This window comes from Pezoporus wallicus, unplaced genomic scaffold (genome assembly GCF_028554395.1).
Source record: "Pezoporus wallicus isolate ANWC-B61680 ecotype Strahan unplaced genomic scaffold, APGP_CSIRO_Pwel_v1 scaffold_6362, whole genome shotgun sequence".
Taxonomy (NCBI): domain Eukaryota; kingdom Metazoa; phylum Chordata; class Aves; order Psittaciformes; family Psittacidae; genus Pezoporus; species Pezoporus wallicus.
The window spans coordinates 8,895,284-8,918,681 of NW_026637663.1; the positions used below are offsets into that span (position 1 = coordinate 8,895,284).

General features: G+C 44.5%; 1 long non-coding RNA gene across 1 annotated transcript; it reads left to right on the forward strand.

Moving 5' to 3' along the window:
- The first annotated feature begins 2,124 nt into the window (after positions 1–2,124).
- On the forward strand, positions 2,125–12,956 carry LOC130598003 (uncharacterized). Its single transcript, XR_008971906.1, has 3 exons — positions 2,125–2,206; positions 5,517–5,604; positions 10,414–12,956. It is a non-coding gene; the product is annotated as an uncharacterized LOC130598003 (long non-coding RNA).
- Positions 12,957–23,398: the final 10,442 nt, after the last annotated feature.

A 23,398-nucleotide genomic window follows, 5' to 3' on the forward strand; every position in this document is an offset into this window, starting at 1 on the left:
GCGCGTCAGGCGGGCGGGGCCGCGCCGCGAGGCGGGCGGGGCTGGGCCGGGCTGCACCGCACCGTGCAGAGCCGGGGAAGGACGCGGCGTGCTGAGGGGCCGGTCTGCGGCTCCGCACCGCAGCAAACGCGGAGCCCGGCTGCGAGCACACGGACAGGCTTCAGGCTGTGACCAGGCTGCCTCTACTGGGGAGACCTCGGTTCGGCGGGAGGGCGGCCGGGCGGAAGCAGCCACCGAGCAGTGGGGCCTCCCGGGCTGCCGCGGACCCACGCCGCCAGGGACGGGGAGAAGCTTTGCTGAGGGGAGTGGGAGGTCATCGATCTCGGCTGCCTGAGACATCCCCGGCGTCCCCGCGCGAGCTGTGGGTCGCTAATCCGTGGGTGCCCTTGACCCTGTCGCCAGTGTTGAGCTGTCCCCCGGGTGAGCGCAGGGATGCGGGCCCGCTGCAGGTGAGGCACGGCACCGAAGAGCAGGAAGGCGCCGGGCTGACATGGAAGCTGGGTGTGTGGTCTGGAGCAACGGAGGGTGTCGGCGCACCCGGCCACAATGGAGGGCTAGATTTAGTCACTTCCATAGGCCCGAAAATATCCGCACCAGATGGCTGACGAAGTGGGACGAGCCCTGGTTCCCTCATAACTAACCTGGGGCTTGTGTCCCACCTAACTTGGTAATGAAGGCCAGAGTCAGGCCAGTTGAAAAAGCAAAAAGGATGAAGAAGGAGCAGGTGAGGTGGCCACTGAAACGAGGAAAGGCCAGGACTTGGAGCCAGTGCTGTGATCAACATGGCAAAGTCCCTGACAGGAAAAAGGAAGCTGGTTTTGGCGGATCAGTGCTGGTGGAGAGACAAAGGTCCTAGCGCAGTCACGTCAGCTGTCAGAAGCTGTCTGAGGATCTGGGCTCTTCTGAGGTGATATGTAATTTCCAGCCGATCCTGAAATCATGTTTTAGCTTGCTTGTGATAGATGTTAGGGAAGTGGAGTGCATTGTGCCATTTGCCGTGATGCAGAGCAATATGGTGGTCGGTGCCTTGGAGCCACGTGGTAAACCGGAGCAAGGTTCTGCCCACCCCCGTGGAAAGCCATTTGGTGAACAGACAGCAAGTGTTGGCTCCGTGGGTTGGGCTGACGAGAGGCAGCGGCTGCAGCTGGTGTGTACTGCCTGTAAGTTAAGCAAATTATGAAGTCCAAGGAGTGTCAAATACTTGATCCAGTATACACTTCTGAGGATAGAAAGGTGAAAGCAATCTTCTGGGTGGTAACCCATAGGCTGAAGCAGGGTTTTGTGTGATTCTAGATAAATCAGTTTTTAATTTGTCACTATAGAAGAAGAAGAGTAATGCTTTTGCTCCTCCCAGGCTGGTGTGAGGCTTAGGACTGTAATATACTTGTGTTACAGTGAGATGGCTTTATGTACACAGCTAAAATGGTTTGGTTCTTATCATCTCTGCATAGAATTGGATTTAAAATAAACTGACATAGCGATAGGACTTGGAGGAATGTTAGGCACTGCATGTACTATGTGAAGGATGTAAAAGGAGAAACAAAGGGTGCCAATGCTACAAATGCGTGTGATACAGGCAGAAAATGAGAAGGAAGACCAGGATGAGTTATTAGACAAAAGGAGTACTAAGAGGACAAGGTCATGAAAGCCCAAAGGATGAGATTTCAAGGTGAATGTGATCAGCAAGCTCCAAGGATGCATTAAAAAAACAAACACACACACACACACAAAAAATTAACTGGAAAAGCTGGGAACTAAAACCCAATAAAGTTGCAGTTTAGTAATTTCTCTGTTTATTGCTCTTGGAGGAAAATACAGCAGTAGAAGCAGAAGGAGGTGAGTTAAAAACAAGTTTTAAGCCCAGAGCATGAAGTGGACAGATTTTTAATCTAAATTTAATGAGAGTTGTTCTTTAACTATAGGTAGATGAGGTATGTCAGAAATAGCTAGGCATCTCTCCAACTTGCTTTAAACTGATACAAATGCAACTGAATTCCTTGGACTTTCAGCATTGTTAAACTGGGCTAAATGAGAAGAGAGTTATTTTCACAAACTTCAGAAATGCAAACAATAACTTCCTGCCACAAAGAAACTGAAGAGTTAAAGACTTTTCGATGCATATTCCTTCAGCAAACATAGTGGAGATGAAGGTCACAGACTTGAAATTCAATAATCCAGCTATGGAACAAATAAGAAAAGCACCAAGGTACAAATATGGTGCCTGGCTAAATCCTAATGATAGTTATTAATTCATGGGCTGATTTGGCTTCAAAAGTCTTTTGTTCTTTCCCTCTCTTTCCCACATGTCATTTGGGATACAATTAATGGTCTTGGTCTCAGTTTTTACTAAGCTTTAAGTTCTGCTAATGTGCTGAGCTACTTCAGGTTGTCTTGACAGACTGTTCCCCAGTGTGGTCAACAAATACCGAGTTCAACAAAACCCATCTTCAGGTATATGAAGCATGTGCCATATTTTATGATTGGAGCACTTTGCCTGCAGCACAAAACAATTTAATGAAGGTTGTGGCCCAGCAACAAAGCTGCAGAAAAGAGACAAAGCTGCAGAAGAGTGGTGGTGGTAAGGAAACTCTGGAAGACAATGACTATTTATATTACAATATTGTCTACACATGCAAGAAATGTTTTCCAAGCATATAAAGACTCTATTCATTACCAAAGAGTTTGTTCCTTAGCATACAGCGTAAGGACAAAGCACCACAAAAAAGCGACATATGGTATACAAAGCAAAATGACCAGCATGATCGTTGCCAAAACTGAGGGGGAAGGGACTTCCTCCTCTTTCTTCTCTAGTTACTCTTCACTTGCTAACGTGGTATTTCCAAGATAGCCAGTTCCTTGTCTGTGTCAGTGAATGTTGGAAAAGGACTTGACTGGTGACTAGGTAATGATGGAACAGATTGCTTTGCAAAAGAGTGCACATGGAAAGTCTTCAAAGTAATACCAGTCACGATGAGGATGTTGTGGAATAAATTTAATGCAAGGTCATAGTTTTTTGTCACCACTTAGATATGGATCTGATCTGTTTATTAGAATTAAAAAAAAAAAAAAGGTTGGTCAATGAATAACTTTCCTGTTTTCATTAAGCAGTAATAATGGCTGCATTTATACCATGTGTTGTGTATTTCATGTACTGCAGCAGTAAGGTTGTATAAGCAACCAAAACATAATCTTTGAAGCTCCAGGAGAAGGGGGAATGCAGGATAACAAGAGTAGTTTGTTTCACAGAACAACATTAGCCTAGAAATTAAATAAAAAGTCTTATCCTCAGATAGTTTAGAACAGGAAAAAAGTCCCTGGGATTCCAAGCTCAGTTTTTCACTGCTGCCAGAAGGCCCTTGGAAGCTACACATGCTCCTGAGGTTGGTGGAAGTGTAAAGCCTCAGTCAGAGAGTTGTGTGTCCACAGCAGCACCACAAAATTCAAAACTTGGGGGCTTGTAGCATTTGCTCTCTCCCCCCCACCCCTCCCCCCAGACCCCACTCTACTGTGTTCTTCAGCCTGACTGCTCTTACTCTGCTTAAACCATTATTCATGATCTCAGTGACATTTTTCAAGCTTGCTTTTCATACTAGCAAGTGAACTGTAACAGGTTTGCAGCTTTTCCAAATAAAACTAGAGAACTGGTTTGTGTGAGTTGCATTCTCTGTTGAACTCACTTCCTTTCTAATCAGGACAAACTGTACAAAGTACATCCACAAGGCTATGCAAATGCTCCTTTGTTGAATGCATGCTCTTTTCCTGAGGTGCAGAAAGGGTCATTGTCTCCCAGATCATCTCCCAGATACCTCCCCTGCCACTGTAGCTGCAAAAGGAGGAAAGGGTCACCCAGTAGAGGTGATTAGGAAGATGCAGAGATTGACTGGCTCTGCTAGCGCCACCATGACAGAGCGCATGACCCAGGGAGCACATGACCCAAGGTCTTGTCAAGTCCCTCTGTGGCCAGGACAAGCTGAATCTCAGCAGTTTTCAAGATCGAGGCTTCAGGTCTCTGCTGTGCCAAGAGCTTGATACTCTCCCTGTCACAGCATGAAGTGGCACACAGCCCTCAGGACAATCAGGCTCAGAGCCCTGAAACTAATCCCCAGTACCCTGGATCTCCTCCTGTCCCACTTAGTGCTTGTTGATGCCATTCTGGAGTTGCCCTAAAAGTTTTTGCTGAAATTAAAATAATAATTTGGTGGTTTATCACTGAATATCATAATGGTGTAGTGTTTACAGAAAAAAAACCCTTTCATTATAATCTGAGATTATAAGGGTTGGGCTAAATTATAAAGAGAAGTATTCTCAATTACTTTGTGTAAACTTGTGTTTAATATTATGTTTAATATTGTGGGATTCCTCCAGGCTCTTCAACTAAAGTTGTTTTTGCTGTCCCTAAATCTGCCTGAAATTATATGCATTTGCTTCTCTGGGAATATAGCCTATTTTTATTACACCAAAAATATGGTTAGGGTTGATCCAGAGAGATTTGCACATTAAAATGTTTAACTACTTTCATGAGTATTATGTTAAGGAAAAATGAATTATGCTAGTGAAGTACAAGACAATGTCCTTTTATTCTATTTAAGTGAAAATGCTGCTACCAGATGTCCGTATCTGTAAAGCGATGGAAATGCAGCCCAGCTTAGAAAATGCTCCTAACTGACTCATTCCAGTTTTGTCCTCATTTTAAACTTTGTACCATGGAAGGTTCAAAAGCTTTTTCCACATTGTTTGTGAGGTTTCTCCAGAGGGAGTATTTCTGGCTTTGGTTACAAGAGAACTCCCTCTCTTGCTAAATATTGTCAATTATGTACATTTTTGGCCTCTAGCTTAAGCAAGCCAGGAGGCCCTCAGGGTGCTTAAAGTCCAGCTATGGACAGAAAGTTGTTTTTAAAGAACATTTTAAAAACACTATTTGGAATCCACATACTGACACAGTGATAAGCATTTTTTTGAAAAAAAAAAAAAAAAAGATATTTTCATCTGTATGTACCTCAAATTTGTCTGAACCGCTCCAGAACTGCACTCGGTTTCAGTGCAGAGAAGTCTTCTAGCATGAGGACAAGAGACTCAAATATAAAGAAAGTCTCTCCAGTGCTTTGTAGGGCCGTAATCATAACATGACCTTTTCACTTTGCATCTGATATGTACTTCCTGCCCCTGTGTCATCATGATTCAGCATTGTGACATGCTGAAAGATCATCAAGGTGGAAACAATGCCGAGCAGTGTTAAGATGGTGTGGCCTGCCATGATTATTTTGCACGTACCTGATGCATTGCACATCATATTTTCTCTTTCCTGGTCTTTCAGCTGCCAGGCACGTAGTGCTCTCCTCTGTCAGTGCCTGTCCTTGTATTCAGGAAAGAGAACAGCCCTGGACCGTGGGCAAGAAGGACAGTTTACTCCGTGTTCCTTGATTTGGGAAGCTTGAGAGCACCTCAGCTTATGCATTACAATATATCCAGCTATTTAATGAGTTACAGTCTCAACGTTTTTCTTCCTCAGAACCTAGAAACTGTTACCCGGAGCTCAAGAACTGTCCCTGAAGCCATAAAGATGTATCCATTAGAAGACTGGACATTTTATCTCTAGGTGAAGTAGTTTCTTTTGCATCTCTTCAGTCGACTAGCACAATTTCTGGTATCACTAAATTCCTTTTCTCATTGAGGCAGTTTTACCAGTAAAAGAGATTGTAAGAGAACAGTGAGCTTAAAACATTTGCTGCTATGAAACAAGAAACCTGCCACAGTAATTTAAGAGAGGAAGGAAAAGGTAATAGTGGGGGAGTTTTGGAGCTGATAAAAGCCACCAGGTGTCATTCATCAGTAATACTTTTTTTTTTTTTTTTTTGATGAGGCAATTTCTGGAGAAGAATGGGTGCAGGCTTCATTTTTGTTTGTTTTCCTAGTGAACAATGGTGGCCTCCCCTTTTCTTGAACAATAGGGGTACAATATTGCAGTTCACATTTTGTTAAACTATCAAGATAGCACATCTGTCCTGAAGAGCTCACCTTTGCCAGGCCTGGCTACAGACACACACAAGCATTGTGAGCCTGAACCCTGAAGAGCCACTGCAATCTAGGTGGACTCGGTACAGCTCAGCACCGTGTTCTGCACTCCCCGTTCCCCTTTCTGCCAGGGCAGTACCTGTGTGTTCCCATGCACCCCTCTGATGCCTATCAAGGTGCAACATCCCATTGCTCTCCTGCCATTGCCCCCCTCAGTGTCTCCCTCATCACAAGGGCTTTGTGATGCCTTTTCTTGCATTTCTGTTGTTATCTAAGTCACAGGCTTTTACTCCATACCCTTCTGTTTGGTTCTTGTGCTTTCTGCAATACTTTCTTTGGTTGTGCTGCATTTAAGTCACAGTGTTGTGTTGCTGGCCACCAGTAGGGGTGGTTCGGCTCCCTCCAGCACCATGCTCCTTAGCACCATGCTTCTCAAACCCTTTGGTGAGTCAGTTCAAGAGAATAGTTTTCTGTTGGATTAACAAGTTGGATTGGCTTACTTAGTGGTTTGATGTGGTGCAAGAGAGGGTGTGGACCAGCCGGGCCAGGAGTCAGGGAGGAAAAAGCAGGACCACCCAAGTCAGGACGGTAAGCTGACTCAGTCATGTCATGTAACTTCACCCACATTTACTTCATATTATATAACTCGACCCAATTCTACTTTCTCCCTAACTGAGAGAGAAGTCTTTCCTTTCAAATCTGTATTAAGAGAATTAGCAGATCCAAAGTGCAGGATATTCTATACCAAGCGAGGATAATGCCTACCATCACCTGATTCTTGCATTTAAGGATATGACGAAAGGAGGTTTAGTTTATTGACTCTGAACAACATGCAAGGGACTCACATTTGTAAGTTGTTGGTTTTTTTTCTTTTCAGTTTTTAGAATTGAAAAGGTTCTGTCTGTTGGTCAAAATAGTTCTTAAGATTTTAGAAGTGAACAAATGTCTTACTAAAAATTGTGGTATCGCTGCACACTCATTATAATGGTGTTCTGTGTCTTGTTGTTTCCTCCACTAACAAGTACCTCTCTCTGTGCAAATACTCTAATACCACAGTAAAATATTTCAGCATCTTATAAAGCACTTCCCAAGCAACTTCTACCGAGGACAGATATTTACTGAACCAGGAATGCTAGCAGTGAATATATAATAATTTAAATTCCTGTATTAGTATGACTGAATTGTGTGTTCCACCTGCATGATCTGAACTGACACTATTGTTTTCATGTACTTTGATGGATATTCAGATGGCACAACACTGTTAATGAATCCAGTAAAACATAATGCTGGAATTGTACGCTGGAGAGCTTTCACAAAACACTACCTAAATATTAGGTCCTGGAAAATTAAACTTACCAGAAGTTCATGCAAGCACAAAGCTAAATACGAATTATTAACATCTTTGGTGTGTTCTTTGAGTGATAGTACATGCTACAGAGCTGTAATTAGGGCTGGGTTGCGTGAGTCTTGCTATCATGCTGCATCAATTTGTCACTGTTAGAACTGCTACCCCTGAACCTGTTCCTTGCTCACCCAGCCGGCTAATTAGTGACCTAGAGATAAAGTGGCATTTATTAGTACTAGAAGAAATTGCCTTTCATTTTTATGCAGAAGCAAAAAACAGGTCAGCAAGCAATTTACACATTCTTCATCCACCCACAGTGCAATGGACAATTATAATGCTTATCTTGTCAGGAGGTGGATTTCACTTTTTTCCCTTACTGTTTCATTAGGCTTACATTTTCTCCCTGGCATTATTCTCTATCTTTTAGTTGTTATTGGTTGGTTGTGTCTTTTTTGTTGCTGTTGGTTGGTTTGTTGGTTTTGGGGGGGGGAGGGTCGGGTCTAATCTCGGACTGTGTCTAGTGCTAGGATCATGTTCAGGAGTTTTCATTAAAAAAACAGATTCCTGAAAGGGTTCCTCAGATTACAGTTTCCTCACTGTGTTATAGAGTTTGAACTGGAGGAGGGGATAGTCAGAGAACAGATGACTCTGTCCTCACCTATTTACCAAATGGTACACGTTGTTGAAATTTGGATGGGAGGCGATGCTCCTGCCTTGTGCAAACATACCCTCCAATAAAAGCCATGTGCTGTGTGTAAAAGTAGTGAAGTGCTTGCTGCTTTGCTTTTCGTTTTCTTTTTTTTCTTTTTTTTGAACAGCAACTTATCAATGTGCGAGGCCAAACATGGCTGCTCATATCCACACAAAGGCTCGTGTTTGTGAATATGCCTATTCTGCGTACCCAGCCTGGCTCCTACCTTATTTTCGCTAGGATGACCATTCCTCCTCTATGTTAACATATATTCTGTATTTAATCTGTGACATGTGTAAAAGAAATGCTGAATCGTATCTTTGTGGAGCAACACTCAGCAGTGCATTTGTTAGTGGAACTTTATTTTGAATTTAAAAATACCAGCTTCAAGAGACTGGATCTTTTAAGAAAAAGAAAAACCAGCACAAAGCTGAAAAACAGTTCTCTCTCTGTTATCTCAAAATAGCACTGAATTGCAGATCTAGGATAAAAATCAATTGAGAACGTGTGCTCACGTTCGAGAATCTGCCTCAAGCCTCTGATTTTGCATTTGTAGTCCAGATATGGATGAGGCATGTTGGGAAGAAAACTTCTTCAAAGCTTCATAAATGTCAGTGTATAACATCAAATAGTTGCCTGGTGCACAATGTATTTTACTGCAAAGGTTTACTGAATGCTAGCCAAAGCTATGAAGCAAGGTGCAGGCTCGTTTCCCTTTGCAAGCCTTCAAAGCAGCTAGATGGGAGCCCTTCCAGAAAGCTCTCTGGAAACTTTCGTCTAGCCTCAGCGCTCTATAAATAGAGGAGGTCTTCATTCCCGAGGAGGTTTTGCAATGCTGTTCTGCAGGGGAATGCCGAGCTCTAATGGAAGCGGAAGGAGGGTTATGGAGTGTCATGGTGGGACTGGGAAGGGGAATGGGATCTCCTTGAATGTGAGATAAGGTCTGCAGCAGATTGAGAGGAGAATAATTAAGATGAAATGCTCTTCCTGAAAACGTGTGTGCAAGGAGAAATTCCCTTAGATCCTACACTGAAAATACTGCCAGGAGAGTGGAAAATGCAGCCACACTGACTGTCAACTGAAATGACAAAGAAATATATATTATTTCCTCCAGCAATCGAGAAACACACCTGAAGAGATCATTCACCCTCCAGAATGAATGGAGAAATAGTTTCACTGGGATCAGTGAAAACAGCAGTAAATGCTGCTAGAATTACTGTAGTTTACCTCATAGAAATTTAATTGCCCTAATGGACTGTGATGAGTGACATGATATACGATGCAGTAATCACGAACATAACCCTGGAGTAAGTCTCAAGAGCAACACACTTGGAATTTTGTTCCTAAAAAAATGTGCAAATATAGAAGAAAACCTGCTGACTGCTACAGAAGCCAGAAAAATCTGTCCTAACATACGTCCTTTGATTGTGTCAGCAGATTAAAAAGCATCGTCTTCCAAAATGTAGCTACCGTGTATTTCTCAAGATTTACCTACAGTGTAAAGGTGGGGCAAAAATTTTGTTGGGGTCAAGCTTCATGCATTGTTTTCAAACAAAATTACTTTTAAAATGGGACTGAAAAAGGAAATTTCACTCTGATTTCTGATAGCTCGGCCTCATGGTAATATCACAGTCTTGGTTACTGTACACTTGAAAAAGGAATGCTCCATTGCCGGTTTGATTATTTTGTGGGGAAAAAAATCACAAAATATAAAAAAGAGGCTTCATTCTGACTAACCACAGTAATTTGGAGCCAACCAAGCTAATTTGGGAGACAACATTCTGTCTGCAGAAGAATGAAAAATGAAAGCAAACCATGTTCCTGCTCACAGACTGCATATTGAACACACTGAGCTATAGATAAGTTACCATTTGATCTCAAAGACCTTTGATATACAGTCTTTAAATGTTTTTATTCCTGCCAGCAGAGTTTCAGACTTAAGAGCGTTCTTTATTTTGCTGATACAAAAAGAACACGGAAATGATAATAGAGGAACACTTTGCCATTGCCCTAAGAGATTGTCATCCCTCTGCCTTTGTTACAGTGTTATCCAGATACAATTTCTTTAAAGGTGAAGGAGATGTGCTTTCTGTGCCAGAACAGTACTTACTTCTTTCAGAATGCTGAGGTTTTATGGTAGAGTTTTAAAATAAGAACAATCTGATCTTAGATGGGCTAGAACATATGATACAATGTGCTAATTATAAGGTAAATTACAAGGAAATAAAAACAAAAACAAAAACATAAGTGATGACGAATTCCTGGCTTTTAAGTACACCATGACAAACCATGTACAGATGGGAAGGGAATTCAAACAGTGGCATGCATTAGCTCCCAAGCACTTCCCTTTGCTTTTTGATTCCAGTGAGCAAAATGATCCTAGACTATCCTAGCCGGCTTCAATTGAATTGTCTACTGCTGCAATCTCAAAGGCCAGAGTGGAAAGAGTTTTCTTCATGTAAACAGGTGTAAAGGAAAAGAGCAGTCACTCCGATGTTGGTGTAATCCCTCTGAGCAGCTTCACAGAAACCTTAAGGCTGCACTGAAGAGGAGCACACATAGCTGACATGTGTACAGTGGTTTTCAGAATACTTTCTTAATACTTTGACAATTACTGAAATACATGGTTCATAAATTGGTCTGGCTGCGTGCTGTGTTGGTGTGAGAATGTCTGAGAAAGAAGGGAGAGGCCAGAACTTGTTTCCAGGTGGTTTATTGACTGTTAAACTCTTCCAGCCAGATAAAAGCAGCAGCAAATAACCTGATCCATGTGTTACAACACTGCACAGTCTCACCTTCTCCCTCCCTGCATCGTATTTCCTATCTAGGTCACTGCATTGTGAGGCTGTTGGTTTAACAGATAATGCTTCCACATGTTGACCCAGACGCCGTGAAGACAAGCACATTTTCAGGCTATTCATGCAAATTACCAGTGTCCTGAGCCTGCTCCTGGCACGTACTTTACCTTCCTCCTTGCTGGTTTGGTGCTTGGTATGGTTTGCCCAGCCTTATGGCTGGAATGGGCTATACCAACAGCTTTGTAGATAAAGTCATCTTGCCATCAGCCTGTCAAACATAAATTCCATCACTACCTTGCAACTGCTATATAATTAAATGTTCTCCTGCTAGGCATACTCTGGTTTAATGGGTTTTATGAGTCATGGCAGCAAAAGGAAAGGAGAGTCCCCCAAAACAAGAATGGGCACAAACACCCCCTTGATAATCATCATATTTAGACAGACTAAGGTTCTTGCTTGTCCAGAGAACTGAACACTAGGTCTCCTCAGATCCCTTGTCAGAGTATCACACACTGATGCTCACTAAGGTACCTGGAGAAAGCGATTTTGCAGTTTGGAATTACTTGAAGTAGTACAGACACTTGCAAGGAAGTGGTTTGCTTTGAGTCTGTGGCATATTAGTTTGACAGTGTTTGAGAAGGAAGGAAGAGGTGAGAACTTGCAAATTCTGTGCGCTCATAAGCTCAACCCCAAATGCATCTACCCCACAGGATGTGTATGACATGAATGAAGAGAGCATGGCCCTCTCCTTTAGATTGCCAAGGTCCAGTCAAGATCCCATGGTTTAAAGCGGCACCGAAACAATCTCTTCCTAGCTGCAAGCAATTAGGTGCATGAAAATCACTGGTGCAAGAAGGCAGCTCAGTGGCTTGGAGTTCCTCTGACCAGACTCACCCTCTTGGTGTGGCTTGTGCCGAACACAACAAGCTATGGAAAGTAAATGTCAGCTGCATTAGCTTCTAGGCCATATCACCACAAAGGTGTGTAAGCCAATCTTTAAATTCCAGGTCTGTCATCTGAAGAGATTACAGCTCACCCAGCACTCAGGCACACACACTCCCTGCCAGCTTTCCTTGACCTATTTACAAGCAATGAACTAGATACAGGCAGACCTTGTGCTTCAACTGCTTGAGTTAGTGCTGCTCACTTTGACTCAAGAGGGCCAAGGGAAGCATGTACAAGCAGTTTTGCTGACAAACCTGGGAGGGTGGTCATGGTTAGCAGGTAATGAGCCAGGGAGGGGTAGACTGGGACATAAACCCTTCTACTACAGCTGGAAGACGACTTGGGTCTCCAGCCTGGTTGTGGCCATATGGAACAGAATACAGGCTATGACTGCTGAAGCAGGACTTTGAGAAAGGCTGTTCCTTCCCTTCTTCTCCCCATGCCATCCTAGGGGGTGTTGCAGCTGCCCCAGCAGCCTGTCTGCTCCTCCTGTGGCTGCCCTTCTCTCTCAGGACTGAGCACTATGTCTTCATGCAGAGGCTGTCCAAACCATGCTGAGCTGACTCGTGTCCCATGCTGGCAGCAGCACACAGCACAAACGACAGGGCTCTGTGCAGTCCCTCAGATGGGACAAGGATCGGCCTCTGCTGCAGCCCCTCTGCTGTACCGTTAACTTAAGCTGTGCATCTATCTGGGTCCCATTGCAAATACCAAATTAAACCGTTAATACCCCTGAGCAGGGATGGAGGGTTAAATCAGATGAAAGATTAGAGTACCTGAGCAGGATATATGCTTAACTAAGGGCCCTGAGTCTAAAACTGAGATCCCAAATCCCCCCAGTCAGCTGGCTACACCCTGTTGGTCCTTGGCACCTGCCTGCTCAAGACCAGGACCCCAGCCTCATGTGGTGGGCATCCTAACCCACCAGCAGGAGAAGAGTGGCATGTGAAGTACTGTGCAAACCTGAGGCAGGTGCCTGACCTGCAGAAAGCTGTGGGATTCACACACAGCCTGCTCCTCCTGACACAGCCAGTCCTCAGGCATTTTTTGAGGTAGCCACCAAAGTATCTGCTTGAGGTGCTGTCAGAAGAGCAATGCCTGTGCAAGCAAGAAACAGTCCATACATGAGAAGCATGGGAGTTCTGGCATACAGCACCTTCAGTTTGTACATTAAGGAAAACTGAAAAAAAAAACCCAAAACCAGTAAATAAAACTGTCTGGTTGTTCTGGCTCAGGTGACTGGACACTGAGACTAGGTAGTGTGAGTTAGTATACATTAATTTCCATTTCTTTATCTTTTATAAGCTGTGAAGTTCATGCTCATATGACTTCCTCAATCTTCACAGGCTTCAGCTCTGATCTCTTTTTAAGCCTTGATATATCCATTCTATTTTTAGTCTTGCAGACTATTTTTGGATAATATCTACATGCTGTAGTCTTTTTTTAGCTAGCCTGACAGCCAAAATTGTGCCAGACTCTCCTTCTTTCATACCTTGATTGCTGCAACATCCTTTCTCTGGTTGTGAGATGCATACACGTTTGTCCTGCTGTTATTTATTCCCAGGGCTGCTGCAAAACTTGTTCTCTTTGCTTGCTGTTTTGTCAGCCCTTTCCACTGACCTTATCTCAGCAGAAGTACTCAATTTATACAAGCCCATTTATATTGTGGGTGATGTATTTACTCTATATGTGCAGATGGACTTATCTGCACACGCACAGAGAGTGAAGTAATTTTGCTGCGCCCCAGGTTACTGCAGGAAGGAGTGCAGCCAGAGGTGTCCTGCTGCTGGGACACCACCAAGTGCAACATGCCCCTCGGGGCTCGCTGTGGATGAGCTGCAGGCCATTGAATCACTGTCAGCGGCTGTTTATTTCCATCATCACTTTTTCTGATGTCCCAAGGCCCCATTGCTGTCGCATCAAGGATATGAGCCACTCCCATGATGGGCAATAGCACAAGGAGCCCTGCGGAAAGGTGAATGCAAGATGCCAGAATAGCCCTGCCATCCCAGAGCAAATTCCTCCTGCCCACAGCCTAATTGCTGTGAGCTCCAAGTTGCCTCAAGAAACTGGTTGACAAAGAGAGGATCTAGCCAAAGGACCTGATTTTCATTAGTATAATCTGTGATGGGCCACTCAGAAGCAATCTGCAGTCAGGTAGCTCAGAGGCCATTCTTCCCTGGTAAATCACCTGCTAGGATCCTACATAGACTCCTACTTCTTCACCAGCTCTCCTGCCTTTCTGAGATGTTCTGTGAGTTATCTGGGGGCTTATTTTAAGGAAAAGGATGGCACTGATCTGCAGTCTTCTAAGGCACATACTGTACATTTGGAAATACTCTAAAGCTGCTCTCAGCAAGCACAGATTGAGTTTTCTGATTTTAAACCATCAAACACAGCTGCTTGTCTTTGCTTTCAAAGCCTTCTGAGCCTATCTTCATATTTTTCCATGGCAAAACACAACGTGAAATCCCACCTTCAAGGAGGTGCCCCATACTTGGGTTTTATCCCTGCAATTTTGTGCTGTCTATCACACTGCCTTTAACTTTCAGGAGATGCTCCCAGTGATGATCCAGTTCCCAAAAGTTCCTTAGACCTGTCCACAGTCAAACTGACAATGGCAAGGCTGCTGGTGCTCCACTGCCCCTTGGGCTGGCCAGGCAGTGATACCACAGTGCTACTGCATTTCTAAATGGGCATGATATTAAGTGGTATCACATATAGAAGACTGCTCAATTTCTCTTCATACTGCAAAAAAGATTAGCTAGCACTTTAGAAATAGACAAAAATAGACATATAGGCTCTGGGTTCATGCAGATAGTCATACAGAGAGCTTGGGAAACAAAGATCCCAAGCATGATAGATATAATGAAATAAAGTATTCTAGATTTTTTGGTGAATTCTGTTCTCTTACTGTTGCGCAGAATTTCCCTTGCAGGCGAATCTAGGACATCAATCTGCTTTATTTTAAGACAGTAGTTTCTTCCCCCCCCCCCCCCCCCCATATTCTAATGTTAGTCTTTTGCAAAATATAAAAGTTTAGACATTTTAGCTTGTCTGTGGAGACAAACTAAAATAGAAAATGGTAACGTTATCAAAATGCAGAAATAATCATCCCCACCTGTTGTGCAGATAGCATAAAGACATTTTATAACAGAATAGCAAATCCCAAATGAGAACTGGAAGAAATTTAGTAGTATAAGTCACCTCTCTATCATCCAAGGTAAGGCTTTTGCCAGTATAAACTGGTTTGGTTACAAAACATCACAGTTCTTAGTGCAATTATTATACTAGGAAAACTAGTAGATCCAGACTGCCTACAAAAACATGACTGCAGCAGCCACCAATATCCTGAGGACTTTTTATGCCAAAGTCAGACCAGTTGCAACTCCTGATTTCATTGAAAGTTATTCCAAGAATGACTTTGTCCCACTGGACTGGATTCCCTTTCATGACAAGAGCACAAAGTGCACCTCTATAAAGTCACACATTCCAGAAAATAGGTAAAAAGTAATTTACTTTCTTTCAATGGTTGGGGAGGGACTGTGGTGTGAAAATGAGCCATTTCTGTATTGCTGCAGGAATTCTGCCACTCCAGTAAGTATCCAGCCTCCCACCAGCATGCTGCCCTCTTTATTTTGGAGGCTTGTGACCTTTATGCAGCTCCAGGTGGCCTCTTTTTCCCTCCTAGACAGCACAGCTAGGCCTCAGAGTCAACACAACAGTTAACTAGAACTGCTTTTAGCTTGATAAATATATCTGTGTGAAGGCATTGTGGGGCATGTGTGAATCCAAGTGGGGCCAAGTTGCAGGCTGGGGCAGCCACGTGTTGGGCAGGAGGAACTTGCTCCCTCCCAGCATGTAAGCAGTGGAAACTTGCAGCACATAGGGCATGGCAATGTTAATCCCTCTCAGCTACACCACTTTCCAGTCCCACGCTTTGGTTTCCAGCAGCTCTCAGGCAGCCTGGTGAGGAGCACGTTAGGTTACTTGCGAATGGACATCTTGGGGACATCCTGGGCACCTGGCCCCACACTCAGCCTGGGTTCTTACCACTTTGTGAGGCTTTTCTGAGCTCTCCTTCTATCTGTTCTGCTGTGTTGCAGCTTTCCTAAGCCTGACAGAGAAATAAAAGCACCATCTTCCTTTCATCAGGATGAACAGAGCTGCTTCTGGGCCTTGTGGCAGCAAGACACAGGGAATGCTGGCGTGAGTCAAGTTTGGCTTTCCCCATTGGCAAAGTAAGCAGCTGAAATGGTGGTGGCTTTGCTACATATTTTAGCTACATCAGAGCTTGGGAAGCTGAAATGGGAGGGTACAAACTAGTGTCCCTGCTCTAACCTCTGCTATTTCCCCTCCTGCAATGGTAGTAGGACAGCATACCGAACTCTTCAGGGTCTTCTGCCAGCTCCCTGTTCTATCTTGGCCATTTCATCTTCTTGTGAATGCCGTGAACCAGTCCCACTCCTGGCTATTTATCCTTGGAGAGGCAAAAGTCAGCTTTTCTGGTTCAGTGGGCATCTCAGAGAGACACAATCAGGTGCCCTGAAGTGCAGCATAGCCAGCACCAAGCACCAGGCTTGAGCTTGGCATGTCTTGGTACCTTCACTTATGATTAATGCCAACCTCTTTAACTTCACACTGCAGCAGCCTAGGAAAGTGCGTATAGTCAGTGACTGGTCCTTTTTAGAGGTGCTGTTCCATTGCTAGGCTGTGTGGAGCTCTGCAGGATCAATATTGAGGAGAGCCCGCTTCACAGGCTGGCTTCTGTGGTCAGCTCAGACCTGACTTTGCATTGAACATGACTCAGAGTGTCCCCTTCACTGCACTGTGTAGCACTGTGTAGGCACATGCATCTGCAAAGCAGGTGCAAATCACTGTTGTTCATATGTGGGGTGGGAATGACCTTGCTCAGGTATCAGGCTCTGTCTCCTGGGGTGCTTTACCTCCATGGAGAACCAAGCCTTGGGCTTCTTTCCACTCCCCTACTTGGGTGAGGAGTTTGTTTTACTGTGTCAGGTTAGGTTTACCCAACTTCACTGGGTTAGGAGTTGCTTCCCATGCAGCTCAGCTGTTCCATCTCAGCAGTAGCTGCCTCCAGGGGAAGGGGAGAGTGGGCAGTGAAGCACGGACACCCTACAGCTGTAGGACTCTACCTGTGTGGATGAGTTAACTGCCTTTGCCCACTTCTGCAAACTACTGCAAGGTTTATGCACTTCAGTATCTGCCCTGTATGCCTATCACTTACTTATTAAAAGCCTGATTGTTGTTCCCCTTCATCTGTTGCACCCAACTGCAGTTTATCCTAATTTGGATTTGGAAAAACCTTGTCACCCAGATTACGTTAGCAGAAGGTGAAAGTAAGCAAGGAGGAAACAAGGGCAACTGCATATATTCCATGTGGGTAGATTACTTGTTCCTTTCTTGTGGAACAACTGTGGATGCTTTTCTTACAGAAAAAAAAAAACTAAAAAACACCCCACCCCCTCAGACCCCCACAAAGCACACACAGAACCCCCAAACAAGCAATAAACAATCAACAATCAAACCAAACCAACAAAAAGCCCCCAACCAAAACACCAAACAACCCCCAGACTTCTGACTAACACCAGGCATGCCCAGCTGTATGCACGTAGCTGAGTGATGCCCCCACAGAGCAGGGCACATTCCATTTACTTGGCTCTTTGGGATTAACTGTCCCTTTCATCAAATTGGCTTGGACTACTGTTGTTGTTGATCATGCAATGCAAATCTTCTGAGAAAAACTCCTGGGCTACTGATTACAAAAGATAGTCATTTCGACAACCATCACGTGACAAAATCCAACCCCTCTATGTCGTAGGCAGTTGTTGCCATAGATAGGAACTGTTTCTTGATTACAGGCAGATATAAATATATGCATCCTTTATACTAAGCGATGTTGAATATCTAGTATAGCAAGATGAAAACCATTTATTCCACTTTGGGAAAAGAGCTCTGCCAGAACATGGGAGGATGTGCATTATCTAACATCCTACCTAACACGTGGCAGCTAGGAGCAACAAGCAGGAGGAGAATTACAATGCTTCTGCGTGTGAAACACTATGACTGAAAAGCAGTAGGGTGTAGATTTACCCCCCACCTCATTCTAAATGAAGCACCAGTGTCAGGACCACAGTTGTCCAGGGTGCTCCCCAGAGACACGGGTCAGATTGTAGGAGGGATAAATGGCTTTGTGCAGACACCTCCCTGTCTCTCCAGCACAGGAGACAGAGCTACACTCCTCACCTGGGAGGAGCCCAGCTGCAGTGAGGGAGCAGCGTGGCAGAAACACTGCCTGAAGGGAAGATACTGGTGGTTGTTTCGGGCCACAGTTAAGGAAGGGGGAATCCTAAATGACTGGCTCGTGATTCCTCAGTTGCGGGGGACAGCCACAGCCAGCAGCAGTCAGCACATACAGCAGATCCTGTTATCTCAAGCCCAGAGGTGTGCTTGCGAGGAAGGTTGTGCCGGGACAGTCCCTATGAGATAAGAACTTCCTGTGATGCCAACTCTGAAGCTACACTGATTTACACTAGGATGAAAATAGCCCTTGGAGGTTTTACACTAGTGAAAGGTCAGCCAAACTAGGGCATCAGGGCCAACATATATGGGAGCAGACAAAATAGCAGCTTTTCTCCCTATGTGCTGGAGCTCTGCACTAAAGATAGACTCCTGAGCTATTTATTGGGACAATTGTGTGTCCCCTCTGCCTAGGAACAGGTTTAACTCTGAATGATGTCACCATTAGAATAGGTATTGGACAGGCCAAGACTGTATTGTGCTCACAGAGAATGTAAAATATCCCCTGCCTTCCATAAGCTTGCTCACAGCGTGTTCCCTGTTAACACTTTCTATGTAAACTGGCCAGATCTCCTCAAATCCCATGGGACCCCTCAGTGTCAGCAGAGTTTACACCCACGTGAGCTGCACAGATGGACAAGCTCAGTGCACCTCCTTGATGCCAATGTGCGCAAGGGAAAAGTCAGCTTTTACTTTCCCAACAGACGTCGCTTTCCCAGGGGATGGACACCCTGCAGGTACCCACTCCTTGCCCCTGGCCACAGAAAGCCATTGCTAGCGAAGAGGAGGGAGAGCAGAGAGGAGGCGGCTTCAAGGAGGATTTGGAAAAGCTTCAGTTATTGCAAGGCCAGTACCATGCTGAAGAGAAAAGGTGGGTGGCTCAGTGAATCTGGCATGGCCAGCAGTGCCAAGGTGACAAAGGGCATTTTCCTGGCTGTCAGCCTCGAGCCTGGGGGAGGCGGGTGTAGCTGCACGTTAAAGCAGTGGAGGTGAAAGTGTACATTGCTATGGACACATGTAGAAAGCCAGTCCCTGGAACATGATCAGTAGCTTCAGAGGTCTGAGGTACCCCCTATGTGTTGGTGCACTTGACAGAGCTCACAGTCCTATTTCCTGACCCACACTCTCCTCTGCCCCTTCTTCCAAGAATGAGGTTTTGAAGTTCACAAACACAAAAGAGCACTTCTGTGATGTGCTTTAGCACCTAGTCATTCACTATGGTCAACATGCTGTTTTTAAAGTAGTTGGATCCAGCAAAGATCACGTTAAACTGTTCAAAATACACATTTCTTTCCCCAGTGAGAAAGGTGGCTTGTCCACTATGGATGTGTAGCCATCACATGGATAACCAACAGTAGCTGTGTGCCTCCCCTTCCTCCTGCTCTCCCTATGATCCTGCATGCACCTTCTGGTGATTGCACTGGCACATCTCTTTTGGCTAGACCCCGGGCTTGTTCTGGTAGGTCCCCACAGACACTTTTGCAGCCCAGAGGCAAAGAGCCATGGAATGGCAGGGTCATTGCATGGGGGCTCAGCAACCTGCCTGCCACAGAGCATGCTTGTTCCCTGTTGCCTTGGTGGAGGAAGCACCTGGGCTGTAGAAACGAGATGTTTAACTACTGCCTGAGATCAAAACGAAGAACACCTTTGGAAACCTGGCAAGTACTAAGCAATGCCCGGGGCAGCTGGAGAAACAGAAGAGGATTTTGTGTTTTGTGCAGCACTGTGAGAAAAGGGAGCAACCTTCCTCCAGGGCTGGGAGACAAAGGCTCAAAGATTTGCATCCCAGTCTCGCAACTGGTGAGACACCTGCTTGTGTAAGAACAGGCTCCAGGAACGCCTTCCTGGGATGCCACCAGCAGTTGCTCTGAGGACAGGAGCAGGGACAGAGATGGGAATTGATCCCTTGGAACACTGAGCCTGGCCCAGGTCGCTGCAGGCAGGCATAGGGTACAGGCTCTTTGGAAACTAAACACACCTTATACTGAAAATTGGCAACATTTGCTGCTGTCTTCCTCTATGGGAAGCCGGCTTGGTCATGCCTCTGGTAGCTAGGAACTCGCCTCTAATTTCAGGACTCAGTCTGTTGATGGCCAATTTGCACTCAGATATTTTTGGGTCAGATTGCCCTTCAGGTTAAATAGTTTGTCTTTTTCCTTCCTGTCCCCCCACAGTGTTTATGGAGAGAAATTGTAAGCTCTGTCATCATTTGCTTTGCTGAAATTCTTCCCATGTCTTACAGGACAGGCTGTCCGATCCCCATAATTTTCTGTAATTTGGAATCCCCATAATTTGGACATTTCTTCACAGCACCAGTTCCAGTGCTTTCTGGAAAATGGAGCTAACTGGAACTGTATACAGTATTCCAGATGAAGTTTATCCAGTGCCTTTTCTACAATGCTGTTAGCATAATTTCCACCTTTTTTTCTGTCCATTTGTCACTACAGTGATTGATTCTATTTGTATAATTTTATCTCTCAGGGATTTCTGCCTGTGATACCCATAACTTAACTGAGTGCTGGCAACACCCTCCAGCTTTCTGCTGTTGACAGATTTCATCACACATCAGTCGTGTTTCACAACACTCCTGTTGGGGTTTTGGGTTGGGTTTTTTTTGTGTGTTTGTTTTGGCTTGTTTTTTGGTGTTGTTTTTTTTTTTTTAAATTTTGTATATCTATATATATATAGATATATAAACTGTCAGTAAAAATATCGAAAGCTTTAAGCCTGGTCCTTGTGGAACCCCCTCATTTTAGTATGAGACCTTTACAACGTGACTTATCTTTTTCCCATCAGGCAGTTCCTTGCCCCTTTACAATTTGCCTACTAATCTCCATCTTCTCCAGTTTGCCTTTTAGTCACTTAAGTAGTGGCACTGAATGAAATGTTTACTGGAGTGCAACAGGTGAGAGCTACCATGCTTCCTCTGCCAAAGAGATTGAGTTATCACATCTAAGACAGATAATTGCTTATTTTGGCATGATCTGGTTTTGAAAGACCCATCTTGCATCTTATCCCACTTCCCAGCTACTCATTACATGCAATTTGTAATTATTCATTCCTCTAAATTCGTTCTAAAGGTCTCAGTATGCAGTTGGCAGATATCCGGTGAAGACATATTCCATACAGTTCCTCATAAATCAGATAGGGGATTTTTGTGTGACACATCTGAATAATATGCTATGCCTACTTGTGCTTTCATCAGCTTTTAACATGGTCTATTTTTACCTCTTCACTTATCAGTCAGGTGAGTGCTTGCTCCTGGCAGATTCACTGACCTTATTCAGGACCTTCCATGCAGGCTTTATGTGTTTTCATGCAGTTTATACCTTAGTTCTCAGGTTGTGAACTGTGAATGCTTTATACCTTCAGGCTGCCAGGAGAACGGGTTGTAAAATTTGCAAAGGGTTGCTTGGCTTGGCTGACTGTAGAATACAGAGTTAGTGTTTGAAAGGGAGAGCAAACCAGCCAGGGTAGCTGCAGTGTTTCTCCCTGAAGTCACTCAGGTTCTTTGAGAGCTGCAGTGTTGCAGGAGCAACTCAGGGAGCACAGGAATTTGTTTTCATCAGAGAGATGCTTTCCCTGCCAAGCTGGCAGCAGCTAGAGGTGAAGCCTTAATAGGGAAGCACTTTCATAGTCCCTGTGCTAGGAGGTGAGTCCTCCACCAGTGACTGAGTGACAGAATAGTGACCTTCACCTTCCTTCACCTTCTGATCCCTTTCCACCTATTTATATTTAATTTTTCCTTTCCTTGTTTAGGGAACTCTTTTCATTTCAGAACTACAGAAATGTTCTTCACAGCGACCTTCACAAGCTTTCCAAACAGCTTTTCTTTATTCTCTATTTACCAAGATGCTGGATAGCAGTGAGCGCATGTATGCCTGAGGATTTGCACATTGCAAGGGCAGAATTCCCAAGGTGAGAAAAACAAGTATTGTGTAACACTCAGGTTTCCAGCACAGCAAAGATAAGGTTTCCTTCAATCCTCAAGCTGTTTCCCACAACTGCTCTGAGGGTCATCACTGCAGCCTGCTCTGAGTTACAGGAGATTCTGTAGGAAGTTAATTTCTAGTTTTCATCCTGCATCAAGCCTGTGGTTCATGGTCCCAGCACCTAGGGACCGGTCTACCAGTTAGCTGATCCACTGTGTTTCATCCACCATTCTGGAGTGGACTGATTCCCTGAGGTTCAGCATCTAACTTAACAACCCTAGTGTGGCACAGCCCAAGATAAGAATTAGAGGGGATGCTGATGACCAGCCTAGTGATAGTGTTTGTGCTTTTGCAAGTTAGCCTGCTGTTACAGGGTGTGTTCCCCAGTCATGTGAGGAAACACCAAAGAAAATAACTATTTGCAAGGGTGAACGGGAGGTCAGCAAGATGAGCATTGCAATTATTTGCTAGAATGCCTCCCTTCCTCCTTCCCCCCTCCCGCCCCCCCCCCAACGTTCTTTCTATGCACAAGGATACATGCACTAATAAGCTGGGAAAAGATGGTCATGCTCCTGTGGATTTAGAAATATACCAAAACACTTTCTGCCTTTCAAATTCTATTTCAAATTCCCTGCAAACAGGCTAAAATTTCACTGCCATGGATATTTATGGGACAATTAAGGCACAGTAATTCATGTTTTGGAGGGTGCTTTCTACTTGTACTTGAGATACTGCTGCCATCCATCCAGTCTAATCCACTTCTCACACTGTCAGGGACATAAGGCAGGTGTCTGTCATCACCTACCAGTTCTATCTCAGATCAGTCCCTTGAAGATGTTTAAGTTGCTGACTTGGTATGTTGCTTCTTTAGTCATTGTTGTGTTTCCTCTTGTTCCTCAGGGTCACCGTCTCTTCTTTCCTCTTCATGTTGAAACAGAGCGTGCTAAAGGACCTGGTTATCTGGCACTCTCAAAACATGGCCAAGGTCAATCTGTTTTCTCCACTGTACTGTTTGTACAGCTGTGGGTAATCATGCAGGCTCTGAAATCTCAGCATTCCTTTTGCTCCCTGGCTGCTTTATGATCACTGTCCCCTGCAGGCATCCGCACTGAAAGTACTTTGATTTCTGGGAAGTAGACATGTTCTTCCAAGACTTCAACTTGTACAGGTGTATGTGTAATGTGTTTTTAATAACAGTGGCTCAAAAGAGCTTACAGGGAAGCTTAGCATTGATGCTGATGACTCCCATATGGGATGTATTCTTGTAATGGAAACAAAGAAAAGATTCCACCCATTTTGATATCATGCTCTTGAACCAGTGAGCAGAGACATGTATCATACATAGGCATCCTTA